At 44.3% G+C, this 23,041-nt stretch overlaps 1 protein-coding gene across 2 annotated transcripts in view; it reads left to right on the top strand.

The window, feature by feature from the left end:
* The window catches only part of LOC109313665 (Krueppel-like factor 5), a 46,188-nt gene that overhangs the window by 1,236 nt on the left and 21,911 nt on the right, over window positions 1–23,041 (top strand). The gene's annotated exons all lie outside the window — the stretch shown is intronic.

Genomic DNA, 23,041 nt, shown 5'->3' with positions numbered 1-23,041 from the left:
GCAGCCTAGAGAGTGACTAGTACGGTGCTGAAAACACACGCATACACACACCCCTTTTGTCGGGGAGAAGAATGGCAGTTTGCAGTTGCATTTCAGCTATTAAAAACCATGATGGGGGAAATAAATGTTCCAGATCCTCTACAGCAAAGATCCCAGATGCAGAGAAGATTGCAACATCTCATGCCTGGTGAAAGCTCCGAGCATAATGACTCCGCTCGCACTGATTGTGGGGATGGTTGTGAAACTTGGGTGGTGTGTCTTATGGGGGAACCATTTTAAAACGTTAGGTGCCGTAATGTTTTCAAGAAGTACTATGGCCTTCTTGCTTGTTTAAGGTAAAATGCAGGATTCACAGGGGCTGTTTCTCACCAGTGTTTCCTTCTGCTGTCTTAAAGACAGGTGGTCTTGGTCTTTCCCTTTTTTTCCGTTCACCCGTGTTGGAATGAACAAGAGCTTTGGAAATAGTCCTTCAAAGGAGTTCTGGGAAAGAAGTAAAACCCACTGGGACCAATCAGCCTTGGTGTAACACTGCTGATTTCAGTGGATTTATAGCTAGGACCAAGTCAGCTTCAAAGAATTACTCTTCTTGGAGCACAAAGAGATATCTGTAATGTCAACAACTTTGGCTCAGGACTTGGGAGTTTGGAGGGTCTTGTTCTTAGTGCTGTTTCCTCATAGAGCTATCAGCTCTTATTCCCTAGAGAAGCCTGCATGGGTTTTCCCAGGTTCCCACATATTCTGTAGTTGCATTGCTCTAATTTGTCTTGCTAAGTTGCTGCACTAAATTGGCTAATGATTAACCCCAAGTGCACCTTTATCACACGCCATTTTGTGGTAAGCACCAGAAAATGCCACAGGCCTATGTGTTAGGCCATGGAAAGGGGGGTGGTTGGGGGATACAGGAGCCTGGTATCAGTTCCTAATTCAAGTAGATATGCATTTTTGTTACTGTCCTTACCCTACTCAGCATATTTTGTCCACAACCCACTTTGGTATTCAGCTGCTGGATCTCCCATTGTGCCAGTCTTCCTTGTGCCGTCTGTGTGTGAATGGCATGAGCATATCCATGAACCGTGGTTCTTGGGCATGATGCAGCATGTCATCTTCCATTGACTTTATATAGGCAGAGAAGGGAGAAGAGCTAAATAAAAAAGCCCTGGCTCTTTACAGACTCAGTCGATTCTGATTTACATCTTGGGACCTTTGCAGAATTCTGGCTGGTCACCGCAGCTCAGATCTACCGGGGTTAACAAGGATTCTGAGGATAGCCAAAAAGCAGGGTGAATTAGCTGGTGTTGAGCTCCATTTTGTAGTCACTGCGTAACACCCAAGCTGGTGCTCAGGTAACCACAAGCCACGCTTATTTTTGAAGTACAGGGATGACTCTTCTCTGCATCTGTTTCTCCAGCTGGCATGTCCCACATGCAGCCTAGTGTTCTGCTGCCAGCCATTCCCTTGTGCCTGTGATTCCTGGGCTGTCTGGGAGGGAGTGGCATACAGCCCACCCAGTGAGTCCCATCTTGGCTCACTAACTTATTCCACCACCTTCTTTTGATTTCAGCAGTATCATGCAGATGTTCATGAGTGGTGTGATGGAGGAGCCCTGTAGTAGACTACATGGGAAGGGTGGGGCTGGGAAATCCGAGACAATGCAGTGAGGCCAAAAAGAAATCTCGGGGGTGGATATGACAACAGTAGAACATGAGGCAGGGTACTGCAAGGTGGCTTGGACACCAGAAAGTAAAGCATGTGTCTGCTGCAGTCTGACAGCCTGCGGTACAGGTGGGACACAGGCAGCCACTGGGGTTTGTTCTTTCCACTCTGAGGGTAGTCCCTTAGTTGGCTGGGTGTGGTAGCGATCTGGGCCCCCTGGAAGCTGGCTCTCCAGCAGCAGGACTGGGGCAGGGGATGCTGTTAGCTACTCAGACTTCTCTTCCACCAGTGGAAAAAAACATGGGCTCATTAAGTTTTCCATTCCCACGATAGGACCATGAGGGAAACAGTTCCAGCCTTCAGAAACATGGCCAGAGCGGGTATGCAGGGCAGCCCAGTCTCCTGTCTGGCCTTGGGACCAGCCTGGACTATTCTGGACATGCCTAACCTTTGTTCTCATTGTAGCAATGACAGCACCTGAGACCCAGTCAGGATCCGGACCTGGGATGAGTTAGTTTGGAGAAGGGAGGACTGAGCAGGGAAGGGGGCAATTTGATAACAGTTTTCAAATATAGAAAGGGTTTTTATAAAGAGGATGGTTGCAGAGGGCAAGAAATAATCATTTTGAATTGCAAGAAGGGAGATTTAAGTTGGATATTAGGAAGCATTTTTTAACTATGAAGTGGTTAAGTACTGGGGCAGATTACCCAGAGGGGCTGTGGAATCTCCATCCTGGGAAGTTAAGTGTAAGTTAAATGAACACCTGGCCAGGATGATTTAGAAAGGGATGATCCTGCCCTGAGGAGGGACAGCCAGAGGTCCCTTCCAGTCCTATTTTCTTATGATCCTATGGACTCATTTTTAACCTCTGGCCCTGCGACTGCTGGGGGAGGCCAGGTTGCCCCAGACTTCCTCTCTAATAGTGGGGGTGGATACCATCTTCATCTCTTCTTCAGCTAATCCATTTCTGGAATGCTTACTGGGACAGGCCAAGTCTTCATCATTGCTGTTGTTACTGGCATCACCATCATCATCAGTAGTAAAATTTCCAAAAGCACACAAAGTTCAAGGTGGTCATGATTCATGGATCCAGTTAGGGGCCCTTTATGTCAAGGGGTCCTAACAAAGAAGCTTAGGGCATGATATTGTTTGTTTCCTTTATATCTGGGGACAGGTGCGGGTTTAGGCTTCACTCTGATCTTTGTTATTATATTTAAATGATTCAATGAAAAGTTTGGCTAAGGTGTGGTTGCAGCTAGCTCAGTGAGCTAGAGGTGAATGCAGATCAACAGATTCCTTGAGGCCAGGTGCCATTATACTCATTCTATCGCACTTGCATAACAGAGGCCAGGGAATTTCACTCGGTGATTTTTGCTTTAAGCCCAGTGGCCTGTGGTGAGCTAGAGAACGTCAAATATACAAGAGCAACAGGTATGGGGTGGGGGATATCCTTAGACTGAAAACCAGCTTCTTCATAAGCAGAGAGGACTGACTTTACCTGCATTTGTAGACAGCTTATTCTAATGCACTGATGTACATTGGGACTGTGGATTGCACTGACTTGATTTAGTTTGCCAGGTGGGGGTTCATTGGAAGGTATCTGTAAGCTCAGGGCATCCAAGCATGGGAGCAAAAAAATGGGAACCAGCCTTTACCCTCTTGGTTTGGTGGCACCCGTGGGGAATTTGTATATCCAAGCTCATCCCAAAGGATTTCATTAATTAAACAAGCAAATTCTTTCTCATCTTTTGCTGGCACTAAGCATTCAATCCTGGCCCAGCCACAGAATGTCTTGCTCTAGTGGGCTGGATCCTTGTACCAGGAATATGCCTTGGGCTGAGACTGAGTAAGCACTGAGAGAGTATTGACTCTGTGGTTTGCATTATGTTCTTCTGAGTTTGGGTCTGATTCACCACCCATTGTAGCAAATGAAAAGACTTCCATTGATTTCAAAGGATTTTGAATTGGGTCCTATATTACAATGCTGTATTGCTCTCACTTGGTTGTGAATAGCATATCTTCCTGCATACTTCCCTAGTTTTTAGGAATCCCCTGAAAAAAACACTCCTCCCAAGCACATAGAATGAAGACAGCTCGGGATAGTTGGGCTCTTCAAAGGCTGAGAGCTCAAAAAAGCCCACTTCCAAAAGTGGCTGTCGTTATGGGAATCAGGCACTTGGGTCATTGAGAACAGAACGGGGGATATTAGGTTCTGTGTGCTTGCCCCATGTCCTCAATTCTCTAATTGGAAGGGATGGTGCTATTTGAAGCCTGCAAACCAAAGGAGAGCCAGCTAACCAGGGCTAAATTCAGCCATGAGCTGCTTTCTGCCATAAGCCAGAAAAGGACTCATTAAGTGCAGCTGCTGAATGATTCAGTCTTAGAGGCCTTGTATTTTCACAGGAAAGCAGCTTGGATCTGAACAGTCATTGCACTTAGTAGTGAGGAGAAGCTACAAATCATCCCTGATCTAAAGGTCCCTGGTCAGGGAGGACTCCTGGGGCTTTCCAGAGCCAGTTATAGGGCTCTGCAGGGAAAGGGTGAGGTCCTCTGGGGAAGTGGCTAGCACCTGATAGAATCAGCTCCCTCCCATGGGGGTTGCAGCTCCTAAACTGGCTTGTTCCATTATTCCAGGTCTTTGCTGGATTGTATGACCTGGAGCTTCTTTTAGAGCAAGGCTGGAAAACAAAGGCATCACTCCCTTGATTACCTTGGTCTTTGATCTGAGAGAGAGAAGTTTGCTTTCCCCTCCTGCTGCTTGTTAAGTGGTCGTTAGCCGAGCATTAGGATGATTAGCCAGCAGGGCTCAAGGTTACTAATGAATCCAGTGAGCTACCAACAAACCAAGGCAAACAAAGCTAGTGACTCTGTCTTGCTTTACCTGGCCTCTCTTCTTCCTTTCTCACCAGCAGCACTGGGTATGGGGATTACTGAGCAGAGCAGCAGGCTGCTGCAATGCCCTGCATACCCCGTCCCCGGCTGTTTCTCTTGCTGTGGGTTACGTCTAAACTAATATTGTCTCCTGTCTGTGTATAGTCTGATACACATTTTTTTTTAGGGCAGCCAGTTATCATGGGCTCCTAGGCTAGTGTGTAGAAGTGGACTCATTTCCTGTTTGACTTTGGACTAGCACATAATCTAGCCTCTAGAACAGCAGTGCTGAGCAGTCAAAGCTGAAATTGAAGTCAACAGGAGCTCTGGTTTGAATCTAATGGAAAAATCAAGCCCTGGGCATTTCAGACGGGGCACTCAAAATTAGTGGTGAATACTTTTGACCTTAATCTTTTTGTGCCAGATAAATGCCCAGATCTAGAAATTCCTTATCAATTGTGCATTGTGGCAAGCATTCCTTCCTGGCCTCTACACGCCTGCAGTGTCAGTAGGACAGGAGTCTTGAAGAAACATAACTTTACATTTGCCTCTCTGAAACGGTCTTTAAGGTACTACCCTGTCCTGCCCTTTACATGATTTGAGAAGCTGGTGAATTATCTGCTTTATCTCCTTAACGCTCTGCCCATGGCTCTTACAGTGTATATAGCTAACTGGTGGTAAAATCCTTTTGATTTTATCTGTGGTCTCCTGCAGGATGTTCCAGCTGTGTTAAAAATCATGGATTTTGATTAGTTCTAAAGGCTGTGCTCATTAAGCTAGGCAGAAACTTAAAAGCCTGGTAGCTGAAGGGCTGAATAAACGTGAGTGCAAGAGAATGTTGCTTCAGGATAATGAGTTTTTCTCTATTTCATGGAGTTTATTATAAAGGCTGCTCTCAGTAAATGATTCACCAGAGAAATAATAGTGCATCCCAGAGCATGTAAAGCTAAGCTTCCCTGTGACTCCTGTCCTACTGACACTATGTACAGAAGATAATTTCCCCATGTAATAATCTCACTACAGCCAATCAATGTTTTTACTGGAAAGGTTTCCACACCTCTCTCAGCTCTATGAATATTTTCACTGAAAATGTAATATTGGCTTCATTTTTCTGATTTTCATCAATTTTATTTTAATTTGATTTGAATCAAAATGAAACATTAGGGGTTTTTTCCCCCTACTCTACTTTCTGCATTGTTGTCCCTGCCTTTTTTTTTTCCATTTTCACTCTTTTCCAATTAGAGAAATGGGAGAGAAAAGGGCCTGACAGGTGCAAGGAGATCTTTTTTTTCATTTCAGTTTGAACCAGCTGAAATCAAAACAAAACCTTTCCTTTAGAAACTGCACAATTTGATTTTGACCAGAAATTCAAAATGTCACTGAAAAAACTTGAAGAAAATGAAGAATGAGGTTTTTTTGCCTTTGAAATTGCTCATGGAAGATTATTGCCATTTTGTGACCAGTTTTGGCTGTCACAAAGATGGCAATGAGTAACAGTTTCTGACTGAGGATTGGATCTGAGGGTGTTCAAGTCACCTCTGCACATGCACATGTTTTAACTGAAACATATTTAATGATAAAACCCAAAATGCAGATTAAGCAACATCAGACTGTTTTCCGAATTCATTATGATGTTTGTCAAATCACTCCTTTCAGCGAGAAGGCAAACTCCCTGAAAGAATTCAAACTTTACTTGATCTTTTAATTTGTAATGACTTTATTTCACTATTTCATTTTTATTTCACTTTAAAAATGTTTTAAAAACCCCACCCAATACTGGAAAAATTCCTAGCACTGAAAATAAGTCTTTCTTTAGGGACAGGACAAACACATCACTTGACCAAAACTGGATTTATTGTTGTTCTGTTTTTGGATTTGCTGAACTTTGTGAAAAAATGTATATTGTATATATAGTAATATATAGCATAATATCTTGTATATGTTAAGTATATGTTGAAATCTGAGGTTGAACTAAGGAACACCCCCCCTCCCCCAATTCGTCGCTACAGGTTTTTGTCGAACTTCTAGCAAGGAGTCTTCCTCCACCTCTACCCCCACTGCATCTTGGCATCAGCACAAAATGTTTTCAAATTTGGGAGGCGAGCCAGCTCCTTTGTCATACAATGTGACCTTCCTTGTGCCTGACCGAAATCACTTTGGTGTCTAGGCAATGCCATCTGGGAAGGAAAGTATCAGCAAAGGACACTCCACTACATTTCCTCCCTACCCATCCCTGCACTGGCAGAATTACTCAGAATAACACCCCTGATTTCTCCCATCATCCAACCTTCCCCCAAAAGATTTGGGCCTTCTAAGAACAGCATCTCTTCCTTTCCCACACAATGACTTGAGAGGGGTCAGGCCACTCACCCTGGCCTAGCCATGTGCTTTGGCTGTTTCTGATCTTCCATTTCCTCCTTCATTGGCTTTATCTTATTATATGTGATCTACTAGTTTAGATTCAAAACTGGATTGATAACTCTGGAGACTGGCATGTCCTTGTACCCAGGGCAGGGATAAAATAGCCAGCAACGAGGCAGGTTTCTGCCCTCACAATTTAGTGCCTCGCCTGGAAGAGCCATTGTGAAGGGAAAGGGGGGAGGTCAGTCTCCATGCTCCATTCAGCCCTTGGGTGCCCTACCAAGAGTGCAAGGGTGGTGTGATTACTTTGAGAAAGCAGTCCCACAGGAACTGGCCTGAGACAGGGAGCCAGAGAGGTCACTGAAACCGTTAGATGGTAACAGTGGATGCAGATGTCCAGAGCTGGATTTGTATTCATTGTGGGTGGGTGAGCAGCTCTGTTTTGCCAGCTCTGATTAGCTGGTAGTAGGCATGTGGGTGCACTTGCCTGTCTCTTCTTCTTTGCATGTGACTGTTGGGCTCAATCTTCTTTTATTTAGGGAGCAGCCCAGGGCCTATATTGTTCAAGGCCCCTTTGTTCGATTTCTGAGGGTATGATGTCAATCCTTACCCCGGGCATCAGTGTCAGCTTTTTGCAGGGGTGGATCCTGATGCAGGAATCAGTTGTGTCTGGGCTGCAGCCAACAGGAATGAGATAATGTGAGAAGAGCTCAGGTTTCCACAATCCTAAGGCTTCCACGAGGAAGTGAACACGTAGTCATGAAAGGTGGGGTGGAGTTTAACCCCTCTCTTGCCAAACCTACTCCACAGGAACATGGATATTTGTTCTTCTTCCCTCTGAATTGCTCTGAACATCTGGCTAGGGCTGTGTGAGGGAAGGGTACAACAATGTGCAGCCTGGGGGCTGAAAGCAGGAGGCCTCCACTGCAGTGACACCATGGGGAGCTTCATCCCTTGCCTGATCCTGCCTTAGGGCCACATAAACATCCCCTGAGCTAGTCTTGGTTCTCCCCTGCCCAGGGCACCCTCCTGCCAATGCGTGGTTGTGAAATGTGGGACAGAAGGGAGCAGGAAGGAGTTCAGGGAAATGAAATGACACCGGGACTAGATGTTCCCGGATCCAGTCTGAGGCTGGGAGGAGCTGTTACGGCATTCCAGATCAAGGGTCCCAATAGCAGGATTTTCCAGGGTCTTTCAAAGCAGTATCTTGCAAGGTGTCACTGATCAGGCAATAGCTCCATCACTGAGAGGGCTGGCAAGTCTGTGACTGCTGCAATAGAGAGAGAAGCTTGGCCTGAATCATTTACTTGATCTCACCTTCATTTTGCTAAATGTTAAGAGGCATTTCTTTTTGGGCAGCTATATTATGTACATAGTTTGCTTTTCAGGGGATTCAGAGCAATCTCAACTCTGTGTCTAGGCTATTGGACAACAGTTTAATAAGGAATAGACTGCAGATGGTTTCAGATATGGGTGGCCTTTTTATTTAGGTCTGTACAACACCTAAGACTATTCAGGTCTGTATGGTACCTAGCATAATGAGATCCTGGGCCAGGATGAACCCCTCAGTGATACCATGGTACACACAACAGTATTGTTAATCGTAATAATTACCGAATGCTGTCCATGTCATTTACTGTGCTGTCAGAAACTATGTGCAGGGCCCTATGGTGGCCACATGCATGAAATTCAGGGGGAAGTCCCCAGTTCAGAGTTTCTATTTGGCATGGAGGATGATTGAACAGTCCCTTGCTTATTTCAGGTATCTTGAATTTGCAATGTTGCCATTCCTCAGACCCTTGCATTCCCACAACACGACAGCATTTTGCCATTTGCTGGGTCAACAGAATTGTAGATTTACTTATATTGAATAGGCATGTTAGTGATTCAGAATGACTTGCAAGGGCTAAATCCTGCCCTTTGTTGCACCACAGCCCATTGTTTTTTTCTATTTGCGGGGGAGGGGAGCAATTGCTTGAGCCAGGACTCCTGCCTGAATCTTAGATTTACACTGGTGTAAATCGGAAAAGACTTTAGTGACATGGGAATATTTTCATTGGGACCCATGACTCAGCCATTTATTTGTAAGTGCAATTAAATCTGCCAATCCATTTATCCTTATCGGTGTAAATGTGTGTGACTAACATGTGTACACATGTTCACTGGCTGACATCACAGGCTCTTGTGAAGTTATGTAGATGTCACAATCCTTGCTGTTGTGGTCAAGACACATGCATGCATCTGAAACAGCCTTTGTGTTCCTAGGGGTGCCACACATCAGTCAGGGTCATTCAACATGTACTCCCCAGGGCTTTCAGTTAGCTCCTACTAGAGCCAGTCATAGCAATGGGGGAAGGAACTGGGATGGCATGACAGAATGAGCTCACTCGTTTGCCTGTCTATGCAAATACAATATTTTTACTGGTCTCAAACTGGGCAAGTTTTTGTGAGTCTGATTCACTTTCCAACCTGGTGGGTCAGGATGAAATCTTTGGAGCTCTGAGTTAACAGAGCTGTAAAGCTGAGATATGCTGAAGGAGAATCACACCCAGGAGGTTAGCTCTGAACCAGGTCACTATTGGAAGAGTGATCCATTTGTTTCCCCAGAGAATGAATCAAGCTTCTGCCCATTCAGCCCAATGCAGTGTTGAGTGTTCATAGAGCACAAAGCCATAGTCAGAAGTTACCAAGCCAAACCAGAGGCTAAATCCATCTGTCTTCATCTTAGAAAGTATATCCTTCCCTGGTCTCCATAGTTGGCTCCTTGCACACAGGATTGGCATAGATGTCATATTCAGTGTAGGGAAGAGAGAAGCCATACAGGGGTACAGATCTCTGTGAGACATGGAGCTCTGCTCTGTGTGAGACTTTCTGAGCATTAACGGAGAGGAAGGGATTTCCTCGGATGGGGCCGGTAGATGATCCTCTCTGGTCCTTCCTTCAGCCTGACAGAGGAAGTTGCTAAGGAGGTGGAACCTTCTCAGGTTATTAGGTCGCAGTTGTAACAGTAAAATGCCCCTGAGGAGCTCTTCATGGAGGACTTGGGTCCAAGTGTGTGGCAAGCCGAGCCTTGAATTTCTGGTGGGTGGGTGGTGCTGGGTGGTGTTTACCAGCATTTCAGGAGCTGGGATATGGGTGTACCCACCTGTTGTTCTGGGAAGTGCCACACATTCTTCTGGTTTTCTGCTGTGTGGTTGCTCGGTGGAATTTTTGCTCCTTCCCGCTAAGGGAAGATGATGGTCCAAGCATGCGAGTGCCTGTCTGGGACTTGGAAGGCTCAGGGTTAAGTCCCTGTTCAGTTACAGACTTTCTGTAGGACCCTGGGCAATATACTTCCTGATAGTTTTCATTGGCCTTCAGAGCCCGGTCTGAAGTCCTTGTGAGGTCAGTGGAAAGTCTCCTCCTGCCTTCAGCTGACTTTGGATCAGAACCTACAGCAGGAGCTGCTAAAAGCGGGAAGATTTGAAGAATCACAGTCATCTCCCTTTTTTAATTCTGTAACTTCTGAATCCCATCTGTGAGGCAGAGATAAACCACTGCTGTTAAACAAGAGCAAGGGATAAGTGAAACAGTTTAGCTTAACTTTAAGCTCATTGAAGCTCGATGACTTTATGTATTTTGCGTGAAAGTTGCTGGGAAATGTGCTGCTTTGGAGCAGTTTTGATGTAGAAAAAATGGAATGGGGGAAAGGGACTGAGGCAGACACGAAAGAGGAAGTCTGTGTTCCACATCCACCACTCCCCCTGGAATCTGCTTTCTGTCTCTGACATGGAGCATTCTTAGCCGGTTAGCTATAAAAGCATAATTTATTTTTGAACCTTACAAAGATTTTAGTTAAAATGAGGAGCTGAGTGATTAACTGCCACGGAGTAAATTACCTGATGAATTTCCCTTTATTTCCATTCACAAATTGTCTGTGGGAAGATAATATGATTATAAGATTTACTTAGTGTGCAAAATTATTCATGAATATCTTGGGCAAATAATTCATGGCCAACACATCACAAACATCTTACTGTGAGTTTTTTTGCAATTCATGCCATGTTGCTTAGTTATATAAATCCCATGTCCTTTTGTTTCCTGCCTTGAATAGATGAGTTATTTATCTAACCAAGAAATCAAATATTCCAAACGGCAAGTAATTACAGCTACTACTGTATTATGTGCAAAACTAATCTGATTACAATATTTACCAGTAGCAAACTATTGGCTAGTAACAGGAGTTACATGACATTGTTTCTGCTCTGTGATTTGTGGTTACATATCATTTTCTTTCAAAATCTGAGCTTGTTTTGCAAGCTCTCAAAATAGTGTGAGGAGATCTTCAAACCAACAGCCTCAAACTGCAAGCTGCCCCCCCACATTTAAACTGAACCTTATACAAACTCAGTAACGTTCACTGAGATCGGATATGGCTGGGTAATAGTTAAAAAATGTTTTCTTTACAATGGGATTTGGACCTTCCTGCTTCTATGTGGGACAGAAAACACAAAGGCCAAAATATTTCCAGGAAGCCTGTTTTTGTGGTATTTCCAGTCTGACCAGAAGAGGAGGTCCCGGAAAAATCAACGGCAATGAAATCTGTTTAGATCCTCCTGCTTCAGTGCATAGAATTTGCTACTCAAGCCAGAGAATCTTTTTTGCTTATCAGGTCATGTAAAAACTCTGCAGCCGCTGTGACTGGGGGCTTCTGAATCAGTTCAAAAGAGGACAGTGATATGTGCTCATATGCCTATGCATATTATTTTGGCCCTGTGGGTATTTTTAATATTGTGTTTGCCACATTCTTTTTTCAAGAGTGACCTTTATAGATTTGGACCTAGAACTTGTAGAAAGCTTTCAAATGAAAAACCTTCCTGCCAAAATAGAGGGTTTACCATGTTAGAGGCTTTTCATTGGATAAACATCAATTTTGACTACATTTCCCATTTTTTCCCAAGGGTAAATTCACAATAGGATATTTTGAATCAACATTCCAAAATATTGTCATTTCAAACCAAAGTATTTCTTTTTGATCAACACTATGAACAATTTTGTTTTGCTATTTCTGGATCAAGATTTTTCTGGATTTTTTTTTTTTAATGACAAGATTTTGACTTTTCAGCACAATTTAGGATGAAAATAGATGCGAAATATCCACATTTCCCCCAGATGGAACATTTCCTTCGTTTGGGTGCTTTGCTCACATAAAACTTTATTGCCCCATATACACCCCCCTGCTCCTTAATTAACAATTAACAATAACAAATCACTTACTGCGAACTCAGCCAGATACACATGTCTTTACATGTATAGAGTAGGGAGGGATTGAGGTGTTTCTTTCTCACAGTTATTGTAACAAGTTCATGGGTGTACCTAAGACTTCATGGCTGCTTTTATGGCAAAAGAACTGAGATTCTACAGGGTTTGAGTTAAAGACCTGGGCAACTCTGTTAGCAATACAGGGACAAGGCAACACAGATGAACAGTTCTGGATTCTATTAAATAAAGGGCAGTGGTGGATATATGTACACACATGAACACACACTCTCACTCACTCTGATTCATGATAATGATGCTTGTAGTAACACCCACCAGCCCTAGTCTTTGTCCAGGACCCCACACTGCCAGGCTCTGTACACAGAACAAAGAGGGGGTACCTGTTCTAAAGAGCTTACAATCAAAGTATGGCATTTTTCACTTTTTGTGCTTTTTCTTGTTTGCCACTGGAAAGCACCTGGCTCCTTGCTGTTCCCAGCAGTGGTACTGACCCCATGAGTGGTCGGTGTAGCTTTGCCCTTTGTGGAAATTGCTTTCTGTTTTGGTAAATTCCTAGTGCAACCCAGACAAGGTTCTTTGGGTAAATCTGATATATGGAAATTCCTAGTGCAACCCAAACACCAGTAAGATCCAATACAGATTCTGGGCAAGCTAGGAATGCAAACTCAAACTGATCATTTCAACATAAGGAAAAATGAAATGCATCTGTGGCATCTGAAGAAGACTCTGGCTTTCTAAGCCAAGAGCATAAGACTTGCAGCTCTTTTTACTACTCTTCCTAGGAACAGCCACATCTGATTTAAATCAGAGAAGTGGGGCCTAACCCCTAAATGTGGCAGTGCTGTTTCTGTACACAGGATGCAATGGTCAGGCAGCTCTGGAAAGACCAGGGGAGGGAATGGTTGAATTGCCTGTATTTGCAGGGGCTTACATTTGCATTACCCAGTGTAAGGAGAGGTTTTATTGTCCGTTTTTATTCCTTTAAACATGCCATAATAGTTTTGCAAGCCAAAACAAGAGCCACTGCTGAAAACCAGGCACAACAGTGGATGGATGGCTTCAAATGTACTGCGCAAGCAAAGCCTAGTGCTGTGTGAGCTCTAGTGTGCGCCAGCACCAGGAAATGCATTGCTTCTGTTTGTTTTTGCCAGCACTGGGCATGTAGCCCTTCCTTTGAATTCTATACACTGCAAATGAAATGATGAGTTAACCCTTTACTGACACCCTTTGCGCAGTCCTGCTGTTGGAGGAAGCATTGTGGCCAGAGGAGGGACTATGCAGGACTCAAGGCAGAGCAATTTCCAACTTAACCCACTTTCCCCTGCCAGGACCTCTCTTATATCCCTTCAGCCAGCCATCTATGGCAGGAGGTAGAAGGCATGAGGATGCTGGGGACAAAGTGACAGAGGCCTGGATGTTGCCAGCATGGAAGAGCAAAGAAACAGAGCTAGTATGGACATGTGGCTCAAGAGCACTCAGCTTCCAATGGGGAGTGAGTGGAGCAGACCCTGTGGAAGCAAAGGGACCCGGGAGAGGCAGGAGACAAGTTCATTCCTCACCTAAGCTGTGCATTCAGTCTTTGCATTAAAGAGAACCTCGTACCTTAGCCTTTGGACATGGGTGATGGGTGATGAGTTTTTTTCACCTCATGGAGCCTTGGCTGGGATTGAAATCATGCAGGACCTATGATTTCATCACCCAGATGCTAAAATAACACTGGTGCTCTTATCTCAGGTTATCCTAACCCAGAGCTGCACGTTGGGGCTTTTAAAAGCCCCTACAATAGAAACAATAATAATGGAATACCGATAAGCCAGCTCTGGGCACTATGCTTTAGTCAACTACTAGTGCTTTCTGTGGGTGTTGTGGAAGGCCTCTGAATGGTCACATGCAGTGCCATGTGTCTGTACGGATAATCTGCTATTACATTCTGCTGCGGTTTAGTGCAGTAGAGCCTGACCTGCTGCCCATTAAAGTCAATGAACAGATTCTAATTGATTTTGATGGGCTTTGGGTCAGGCCTATAGTCAACTAGGTAAGAAATTGAAAGAGCCTGACTAGAGACTGGAAAAGAGCCCTTTAGAAATCCCAGTGCTGAGTTGACTTCATTTCTTATCACTAGCAAGCATCCTAGAATGGGATCATGTGAGCATTGGTCCCTTGTTTGGGACTTATCAGGGTGTGCCATGAATTCTGGAAGGGCTCATTCATAGCTCCGCTGCCTCCTTCCTTGCTTTCTTTCCTCCTTTTTTTGTTGTTGTTGAAATTTTAAGTCTTGGGTCAAATCAGTTAAATCAGTTCCGAATCCTATCAACTGAGTAGAGCACAATTGTTCTAGTCTGTGTGGTGCTGCCACCAGCAAGTATCCTACCTCCCAGACTCTTCAGCCTGGAGCGTCAGATACTCCCAGATCCATGGCAGGCATCCTGCATGCAAGCCTGAAGCCCAGAGGTCTTGGAGTTCATATGCCCCCTAATCTCGCTTGGCCCTAGCCAAAAGGCCAAAGGAGCAAGCTAGAGGGAGAGCCCAACAGCATTCCCCCATCACTGTAAATTATGTAGCCAATTTTCTTTCATTAGGTGGCTTTAGTAGACTCTCTTAGGGGTACTGTCTGCAGTGCAATGGGCAGGTCTCCACCAAGACATTCAAGGCTGAGAAGAAGGGGATCTCCCCTGTTAAGTCAGTAAAACCACCTGTGCCAAAATGATCATGGTATCTCCTCTGCCAGATAAGTTTCCTTGTTTTCTTGCAGAGATTGTGCTCTGCATATGGGATAAAACCATGCAGGGATATATTGAGTGCTGCTTTGCTCTTTAGGGTGACTGCTTCAACAGTGGGGCTAGGTTAGATGCCTTAAAGCAGGGAAAAACAGATCTAGGGCAGAGGCATGTAGTTAAAAAAGGTCTAAGTAGCCATCTCAGGAGCTTCCAAAGGATCATGCAATGGAAGAATGCTACTTAAGGTCTGCACTACTGTGTAAGAAGAAGGAAGTCAACTTCTGCTTTGGGGTAGCAGTGCCTCTAGTTACCCTCATGTCCAACAGGCAGGAAGTGCCCCTTATTTTCCTGGAATAATTCATCCAGTGACACTTCCTGCCCTATCACAGTAGCTGGTCACTCTCTGGCAGGGTACCTGAGATTTTTTGGCCAGGCTGTGGGAAAGAGCCCAGACTCTGGATGGACAAGTGATGAGAAGACTTAGCTAGTATTTGATCCAAGGTGAGATGAATTTGGCTGAGGGAACTCCTACAATGAAGAGTTAGGCTTTTTTAGGTTAATTAATAGATTTATTTTTGATGATTTCTGTCCCTTTCTCACAACCCCACATGAAAATGCTTGCGGCCTTTTCACTTGGCACACATTTGTGCTTGGGTTGGGATTGGGACTTCTCTTTGCATTCTTTGTGTATTGGCATCCCTGAAGTTCACAGCACATTTCTGAAAGACAGCATCTGATGGGCAGTTTTTCCTGTCCAACTGCAAAGCAGTACAAGGGCATACAGTGTACTAAGGCTAACGCTTGCTAAGGCTTTTTAGGAACTTGGCTGGACCAATAAAGCCTGATGGCAATTTTGTAGCCTGCTGTCTCAGCTAAAGGGAGATAACTCCCTTGTACTTGGCCTTGGTGAGGCTGCAGCTGGAGTACTGCATCCATTTTTGGGCTCCACAATTCAAAAAGGATGTGGAGAAGCTTGAGAGAGTCCAGAGAAGAGCCACGTGCATGATCAGAGGTCAGGAAAACAGACTTTATGATGACAAGCTGAGCGCCATGGGGCTCTTTAGCCTGGAAAAGTGCAGGCTCAGGGGTGATCTGATGGCCACCTATAAGTTTATCAGGGGTGACCACCAGGATCTGGGGGAATGTTTGTTCACCAAAGCGCCCCAAGGGATCATGAGGTCGAACGGTCATAAACTACTGCGAGACCATTTCAGGCTGGACATGAGGAAGAATTTCTTCACTGTCCAAGCCCCCAAGGTCTAGAACAGTCTGCCATCAGAGGTGGTTCAAGCACCTACACTGAACACCTTCAAGAGTAAATTGGATACTTATCTTGCTGGGATCCTATGACCCCAGCTGACTTCTTGCCCGTTGGGTGGGAGGCTGGACTCGACGATCTTCCAAGGTCCCTTCCAGCCCTAATGTCTCTGAAATCTATGAAACTAAACTTCCAAATTCTGGGTGCTTCTCCAAACCAAATGTCTGACCATCTGGGTACCCTTGTTTGACTGCCCTTTTAATCAGGATAGCTAACCTGATTTCAGATTCCCTCGAAGTTTGATGAAAAGCGTAGACCTTGTGGTTTCTTAGTGTTCTGGAACAAACTTTTCTTAGGTGTCTAGCATAGGCTTTAAAATATACTAGGTACTTCCAGTTAACCCCAATGGCAATATCCCTTAGGTCATAATGTGGATGTAGTTTAACATCTTTAAAACTGTGCTAGCTGGCTGACCTTGCACTTACCTTTGACTACAATAGAATGACAATGATTTATACCAGTTGAGGATTTGACCTCTTGACTTCAGTGGAGATACTGCCAATGGGCACCAGCTGGGGAGTTGGCTCTGTTGACTACAATGCAGTAGTGATTTACCCTAGCTGAGAACTTGGCCTCTTGTATGTGTGTCTGCCTGTGCTGGTGCTTAAAAGGAAAAAAAACTCAGGTTGTTCTCGTTGTAGGTAGGGCTGCCAGTACTATCATTAATTCTTATCCTCAGAGAGTTCCAGAAGAAATGAGGCAACAAACAGAAATGACTTCAGTTGAGGTCAATACCAAGACTAAATGATCAGAGAGACAAATATTTACCTGGGTCAATATTTAACTAGAAGGACAATAAATGCTGATATTGAACCAAATCTGTATATAAATAATTCTATTTATAACGTATATTTTTAAAGGGATACTGCCAAGTCCTCACCATGGCATTTGATTTATGTTTTTCCTTCTTATTGTTTATAATTTCCCCTTAGGGGCTTAGAAATTGTATTTCTAGCAGGTGCGTGCATGAAAAAGAAGTTGTACTGAGCCAAATTTATGTCATCTGACAACAGACTCAGTTACTGTCTGACTCAGACACACACTTGGGCAGCTGGGACTAGAATATATGACCTTCAGTTTTGAAGAGATTAGTCTTTCTTCCTTGAACTAAATGACTCCTTTTAACACTAGTGATAAGCCCTGTATGTTCTTTGCAGCCTAGCCACTAGGGAGCAACACTAGATACTCACTTATTGTATGAAAGCCTCGAGCATTCATAAATTTATTTATATAAATCACCCCATTGGCTTCCATGGGACTACTCAAGAGACTACAGTGGGTGCATCTACACATGTGCTTTACTGTAGAGTAGACTGTGGGCATGTCTACATGGGACACTAACTGCAGAGTAGCCAAATAATATGGTGCAGTGGTGTATCACAGAATAATAGTGCTTATATGCTACTGTGCAGTAGCATCACTAAAAAGGCATTTTCTGGTGCTACCATGGAGTAACTCTGGCTACTGGGCAGTAGCGTCTCACGTAGATGCACCCAGTAAAGCATCACTACATGTGTAGTGGTATTAGGCCACAGTAAACTAATTAATTCTGCAGTAAGATAGTACTGTCCCCAACAGTACTATCAGGGATAATACTATCTTACGGCAGGGTAATTAACTGAGATTAAATGCATGTGTAGATGCTGACTGTAGGTGTAAAATGTACTCAGTCAACTCAGGCAGTAGGGGGAAGACTCCTGCCTGCCTCCTAGCCATAGCGCTCTGCACTTCAGCACCCTCATGCCCCAGCGAGCCCCATCGCTGCCTAACACCACCACCTGGAGCTTGGGGCTGACATCCTGTGGCCCCCTGCCAGCCTGGGCCTGCCCCACCTCAGTTTAAATTTCTGTTGTCCCCGGCGCAAGTATAGACACTGTGCCTGGGAGTAGTTTACTTTGGCTTACACTGCTCTGGAGTTTGTTTGTATTAATTGCATGTGTAGACGCACCCAATAGTTACATGCATACTGAAAGGCTTTGTGTACTTCCACATTATATCCCTTTCCCATGCCTTTTGTAGAGCTTGTATGTTCAAACTGAAAGCTCTGTGAGGCAAGGTGGATGACTATGTTTGTACACTGACTAGTACAATAATGTCCTCTTGTTGGTTAGCCCCTGGGCACTGGCATAATCAATCACTGTCACATGAAAGGGCCCAAATGAAAAACCACTGATGTCAGAGGAGATCTTTCCATTCAAGGGGAATTTGTTTAGATCCTAGTGATCTTCAGGATCAGGTTCAAAGCCCACTTCACAACAGTGTCACAGGGGGAAGAACTGAGCACAAGAGAGCTACTTTAAGAACATAAGGACATAAGACTTGCCACACTTGCCAGACCATTGGTCCAGCTAGACTAGTGTCTCATCTCCAATAGTGGCAGGAGGGGATGCTTTAGAGGGAGAGCACTAACCAGGGTATAGCTAGAGTGATATATCTCCTGTTCATTACCCTCCCTGGAATCTATCACCATTGGTTTAGAGATGCCAGAGGAAACATTGCTGACTATTCTGTTTAATAGCTATTAATAGATCTCTCATCCATTATGGTGGACTGGGGTGGCCAAGAACAGATAATAGAAGGACTGAATAAATACTGCTGTTTTCCACTGCTAGTTCCACACTGCCCCCCGCATTCCATGTGTTGAAAGCATCCAAGGTTGCTCTAGCTGTTTGCTGTTTATCTAGTTCAGCTTATAAACTACGTAGCAATCAGGCTAATGCATCTTTGCTACTGCATCACCAAACTGAACTGACCAGCAGAGTTCTAGGAAAAATCCTGGTTAATTGCTGCTGCTGAAACTGCAGGGGCAGCACAAACTGCTATTTCTGTAGGTCCCTCCAAGTCACTGGGCATATTTGTTTTTTCATGATTTTGTGATAATTGGGTACTTTACATGTTGTTTTGGAAAAGGCCCATGGAAGGGAGCCTAGATGGCTGTGCAGGAAGATACTGGTCTTAGGTTTACAAAACATGCTACCCTTAGGTCATGCGTCTGTGAGCTGGGATCTCTCAAGACAGGTATTACTGCAACACAATGTACATTAGAGATCAGTTCTATTGTAAGACCATAAGTCAGTTAAAATACAACAATGCTAGGCAGCTCTAAAATACCGAGGAAGGTGAAAACATTATAAACCCTTGATGCCTTGGTCCAAGTTAGACCTGTCTTTATGATTATACATTCCCTCCTACCCCATAAGATCCCAGAGGGTGGAAGGAAAATATACTACTACTACTACTACTACTACTACTACTACTACTACTACTACAACAAGATTGGTAACACGACAATCACTTCCTAGAAAAAAAGGAAACTTCCTTAGGGGATCTATTTTGCTGATCCCTACAGCATTTCTGCCTCTTTGTGTGCATCACACAACACACAACTAATGTAAAAAAGTGGGGTCTTAATGTCAAAGAGCCAGAGGGGAGGAGGACAGAAGGACTTTCAGATTATGTTTGTTCTGCTGCTAAAGAGCCCTCTTAATGTCAAAGAGCCAGAGGGGAGGAGGCTGTGATCTTATGGCTGCCACTGGATTTTATCCCTGACTGCAAACAAGCTGCTAAATGCTATTGGAACTGTCACCTTGTCCGCACTGTGTACTTCTGCACAGAGCTTCCATTGAATGAGTTCCCTAAGCACAGTGGGGCACGTACCTGTTTTATAGGGAACTGGCTATCCTCTCATGGAAAGTATAAAAGGCATTCTTTGTACAAGGCAGGAGTGGCCAACCTGTGGCATGAGCAGCCTCTGTGTGTGGCACATGGCATCCAGGTGGAGGTTGGGGGAGCAGACTGCACAGCAGCAGACAGGTCAGGGGGCAGAAAGCAGAGCAGCAGATCAGGCAGAAAGCGGAGGATAGGGAACAGAGAGCAGAAAGGCAGACTAAGCAGGGGAAAGGGATTGGAGTGGCACTTGGGGGCACAGGGCTTGACTGGCATAGGCCTTTCTGAAAGGTTGCTCCTGCAGCATCTAGATCCGTTAAGCATTCTTGCTGTCATCCCACTGACATGTTCAGCACTTACCAGTGAGACAGGGAAAGGTTTAAATCCTATTCCTCTTTGTGAAAAGGAAATGACTGGCATTAAATTGCCAGATCATTTATTTTTCATGTCCAGCAACAGAACATTATAGGTGACTGGAGCAGCTCATCACCCAGTCCTCACCTATCCTTTCGCAGCCAGCCAAGACTCACAGACCGAACAAGGGACATAACAGCCCATCTGGTAAGCACACAAAGCACTTGGGAAGCCTGGCTTGTTCCAGTGGCATTCTTGGAATATCAGTTAGCAGTGAACCTGGTACCCACGTGTTTGCATTCTTCTCTGAGGAAAGGATTTACACTGCACACTGCTGGCAGGTTTTAGGAGATATGGGAGGGTGTGGCATGCTCACTTCCAAAAGACAGCTTCTGATCTCTACTTTTTGAGCCCCAGTGACCATAATGGTGCTCTTCTATAAGTTTTCTGCTGCCAAGTGGTCTTTGTTACACTTACCTTACAATGTCTACGTGACAGCAGGAGACCTTACATTTTGGGCAGAAAGATTCCATTCATCACAGTGTGCTGCTGTGGACAGGACTATGATATCATAACCCCAGTGCCACGGGAACAGAGATTTAATTCTCCTCTTGCTTAGTGTACTCGCCTCAGTACTGTCACTCCAGAAATAAGCCAGTGAAAGTAAAATGTGGTTTGTGGATTGGAGTAGAGAGGGGCAGGAATTGGATTGTGAATTTTGGGGAAGGGGTTGGCATTCCTGTTGAGAAGAGTATAAACAAGAAAGAAGGAAGTGCCCCCTTCTTGGAGACTGTTTCAGAACAAGAAGTCTCTCCTCCAGTGCCAGTGACAGAGGATGCCAGCTGGTGGAAGTCAGAGCAGGCATTGAAGAAGGGAGCTGTTACCAGAAGGTATCAGAAATCTCACTTGGATCCGTTGTTCATTATTACACAAACAGGGGGCATGTCTACACAAGACGCTACTGCGCAGTGGTTTCTGTGTGCTTATTTAATACTAGTATAATCAAGTACTAAATAAATGTGCAGTAACCAGAGTCACTGCGCAGTTGTGCCAGCGAACACCTTTTAAATGACTATACTGCGCAGTAGCCTAATAATACTGCACAGTAGCACATTAGTACTATCAGTACTTTAACTCGCTACTGCACAGTATTGTTTGGCTGCTGCACAGTTAGTGTCTTGTGTAGACACAGCCAGGGAGTAGTTTGAGATGGTACTTTCTTTTACACTCTCCACTGCCTTTCCATCCCCCTTGCCAATCTCACCAGTACAGACCTTATTAGCCAGCAGATTTAGAGTGTTTTGTTGTCTGTGAAAGTGCAGGGATGATGTAAGCAGGTGCTTATACAGCTTTTTGAGCCTGCTCATCCTGATTTGGGTGATGGAGGGGTGGAGGGTTATTTAAAAGATTTTCTAGTTCTGACCAAAAAAAGTCCAAGGCAAATCATTTCATAAGCAAACTAGGGAAATGTAGTCTGCATGAGATCACCACAAGCCAGGTAGAATGATTGACAAGCCACATTCACAGAGTAATGATCAGTAGCTTACTCTCAGAATAGAAGGATGCAGCATGTGGGTTTCCACAAAGGTCTGCCTTCAGCCTGGTTGTAGTCCATATTTTTGTTAATGACTTGCATGATAGTACAGAAAGCAAATTTATAAACTTTTCAATGACATCAAGATGGGAGGTTTCAGGCACTTTGGAAGACAGGATCAGAATACAAAACCATCTTGGTAAATGAGAAGAATTATCTGGAATCAGTAAGACAAAATTAATTAGAGACAAGTGTGAAGCACTGCATGTAGGAAGGAGAAATCTAATGTGCAAACAGGGGATGGTGAATAACTAATTGTGGTATTGCAGAAAAATATTTGGTATTACAATGGGATGAATATGAATCATCAGTATGACACGTGCAAAAAAGAGGCAAATGTCATTCTGGAACATATTATTGTATGTAAAGACATGAGAAATTGTTATTCTGGTCTAGTTGGCACTGGTGAAACCTCTACTGGAGCAGCGTCCAGGTTTGGGTACTGCAGTCTAAGATGTAGACAAGCTGGAGAGAGTCCAGAGGAGAAAGTCAAGAGACTTAGAAAACATGATCTATGGGGAAAGGTTGACAGGAATGAATTTAATTAGTCTAAAAAGAGAAGACTGAGGGGTGACATGACAATAGCCTTTCAATATGTAGAAGATTGTTATTAAAAGCACAGTGTTCAATTGTTTTCCATAACTCCTGAAAATAGGCCAGGAAGTGAACAGCTTACTTCACAGCAATAAAGGCTTAAGGTAGATACTAGAAAAAAAAACTTGCTAACTAGGAGGAAAGTTAAGCACTGGACCAGGCAATCTGGGCAGGTTGTAGAATTTTTGTCATTGAGCATTTTTAAGAATAGGTGTTAAAGGGTGGTCTGGGTATACCTGATCCTGCCTCAGAAGATGGGATGGACTGGAGGACCTCTTGAGGTCCCTTCTACCCCATGCAACTATTTTTGGTGGGCCACCACTACTAGGTAGTCACGAAGGTTTTATCCTAGGGGGTGCCAAGATCACAGAGGATCTGGCCGTCTAGCTCTGTCTGTGACCTACTGAAATGTATGTATGTCTGAGAAACAGAGTACACAACAACAAGCAATGAACAGAAGAGGGTCTATTCCTGTGGGCTAGAGGGTGGTGGGATGGGACTGGCCATAATAATATGACAGGTGCATGAAGTTTCTTTCTTTTTTAATAAAAGACACCATCACTGTTACTCTCTGTGCACAAGAGGGGGTTTCTTGTTTGTCTTCAAAGCCCTTGGCTGAATAGACTTAGGAGGAGGAAGCAGAGGCAAACCCAT

This window comes from Crocodylus porosus, unplaced genomic scaffold, assembly GCF_001723895.1.
Source record: "Crocodylus porosus isolate Cpor-Errol unplaced genomic scaffold, CroPor_comp1, whole genome shotgun sequence".
In the NCBI taxonomy this organism is placed as follows: Eukaryota; Metazoa; Chordata; order Crocodylia; family Crocodylidae; genus Crocodylus; species Crocodylus porosus.
The sequence above is the reverse complement of the archived record's forward strand: the minus strand, read 5'-3'. Positions and strand labels throughout refer to the sequence as shown.